The following is a 2,606-nucleotide window of genomic DNA, read 5'->3' as shown; positions in this document are numbered from 1 at the left end:
TAAAAAAATAATAAGTTTGATTGTATTCGGCTTTTAATTGACATTTTCCGCTTGTCTAAGAAAGGCCGTTGAAAAAAAACATTTGTTTACTGCATGTACAGAATGATTTTGTACTGCGAATTCGCCCCGCTAGTGCCCGGGCGGAAGTTGTTCCTCTTCGGCAGTTTGATACCAGATCGTATTGGTGAATTGTAATCAAGCATGACGAATTTCGTATTGTGACATCCTCATGGCCGAAAACACTATGCTCAAAGGATTGCTCATAACGTTAATTTAGGAGATGACTTTTACTCAGTATTTTCGGAAAAATGGAAAAAGAAATTGTAAAAGATATCAATTTGATCTATAAATTTTGCAACATTTTTCAAATGAAAACTACGATTACAGTCTTTCCCCGCAAATTACCCCTGCTAAAACTAGCGGAAAGCGATGCCCCGTGCCAAATAAAAATCTTTATAATTCCCTTTGGATGCCACAAGATGGCAGCAAACCTCTACTTTCCTCTTAGACAGAGCTATGCTATGGCCTGACTTCCAAGAAGATTTTTATTGTTTTCTTTCAAACTATGATTAGTCTCGTAATATTAAAACTAAACTCAACTTCATATTTAAAATTGATGATTAAAATAACATTTTTATCCAATAAAAGCAATTAAAGGGATACATTCTTAGCCAAACCATTAACATTTTAGAGGAAGTCGGTTTTTGGTTCCCCTGGGCTCCCCCCACTGGTGTCCTTTTCAACAGGACGCTTCTTCTTCTTCTTCTTTTCGACAGGACGCAGTCTCCACAGGAGGCGTGGGTTGAAAAGTTATTAACTGGCAATCATGCTTTGACGCTCGTCTGTGTTACGACCGACTTGATTCGAACCAATTTTGATATTTATTATTTCATTCAATGTCTACCCAGCATCACTATATTCTTATTTTATATTTTAGAGATCTCCGAGCCAGATGACAAAGTGGGTGGCGAGCCAGTGCCTGTAAGGATCGGGGGGGCATTAATGTTGTGGGGCCATTGTGAGTTTATGCCGGGGGCTCTGTGGCCTAAATTTAGTTATGGGCTAACTTATTAAAGTTCTTACACTTGCCAATCAGTTTAGGTTGTACGTAAATGCGGGAGGCGTGGTAAGAGGTCCTTGTGCCATGGTGCCAAAAACCCCACGATATTTTCTTGCATTGACACGAAGTTCTTCAGCTGGTTCAGAAGAGCGTCTGCAGAGAGCTCCCTTACAAATGGGTCCCTGTCCCCCTCGGGGCCCACAAAGATGCATGGTGCGCGCAATATCCAACCATCCCCCTCAATTTCGGCGGAGTGGACGTCGGTCTGATCTCGGAAGTGACGGAAGTCAGCCAGCATTTCGGTATCTGTGTATGTTTTTACGATGAACCGAAATAAGATTGTCTGGTTTGGTGTACCATAACCAGTGCCAGGGTGGCAGAGCGGTCCAAGGCGTTGCGTCAGGACATTTAAACCTACTACTACGATGAAAAATAAGTTGGTAGATGTCTTCAGGGCTTAAGTATCCTCAAATGTGTGCAACTTCGATATATATACACACACATATACATTATATGTATATATATACATAATGTATTATGCACAGCGCACAGCCCAGCATTGAACGGACCTAAGCACACACAGATAAATGTGTACAATGATTTGTTGGCACATACACATGGTTAAATGCGGACAAAAAGAAAAAAATACAATAGATCACGTTCAATGGGAGAAATTCTTTTTTCATTTCCCAAAATATTAAAAAAAAGACATATCAAAGCTGCACAACTAACGTATAAAATATTGATAAATTTGCTCGGCCTGATGTGTGTGTAAAGTTTCACGAGTTGTAAAATGGTTGCAACTATATGAGAAATAAACGAATGCTTGGTCATGTTGACCCTGGAGTCCAAGATAAATCAAGATGGGCATGGCATGACTTCAGATTTTCACAGACTGTGATGTAAGTTGTATATGTCAGTGTAGTATATGAATTTAATGAGCGTATCTGTGTGTTAGTTTTGTCCTGGTTCACCTTTCGCGGGCTCTGCTGCGCAGTCGCCACTTGTCATCTATGTAATGCACAGTTAGGCTCAATCAGGGATCCATGTTGCGACCAAAAAAATGTGGCTTCATGTTTATTGTAATATCGACAAAATAGTTGAAATTATTATTATTAAAATAATAACGTTAAGATGTCTTCAGGTCGGGACGTTAATATTTTAAACCCAGAAGAAACTGAAGCAGTGTCTCGCAAGGAGGCCTACAATCCTCTTGTGCCGGGTTAGCGCTGTTAGCTCGTCCATTTTGTTGGGGAGGGATCGGAGAACCAAAGTAGTTTGAAACACTTCAGGGTGTACCCTGCCTACTGCCCGCAACCAGACAAGTGTTACTTTGAGTCTTTCAGATTTTTTACGAACGCGGCCCCGCCGAAGCAACTTCTCCCAGTTTGCTGCTTACAATTAGAAGATCAACGGTCAAATTTACACTCGGCGTGAAACTAACTGCACCGTTTAGAATCTAAACTTTAGATTGTAGACATGTTGGCAATTAGGCTTAATAACTCTCTTGCACATGCTGCTAAAAATCCAAAACTTCACATGTACA

The sequence above is a fragment of the Idiotropiscis lumnitzeri genome, chromosome 22 (assembly GCF_059441095.1).
Source record: "Idiotropiscis lumnitzeri isolate Australia: NSW breed Sydney's pygmy pipehorse chromosome 22, RoL_Ilum_1.0, whole genome shotgun sequence".
Lineage (NCBI taxonomy): Eukaryota > Metazoa > Chordata > Actinopteri > Syngnathiformes > Syngnathidae > Idiotropiscis > Idiotropiscis lumnitzeri.
This window is presented reverse-complemented; position numbering follows the sequence as displayed.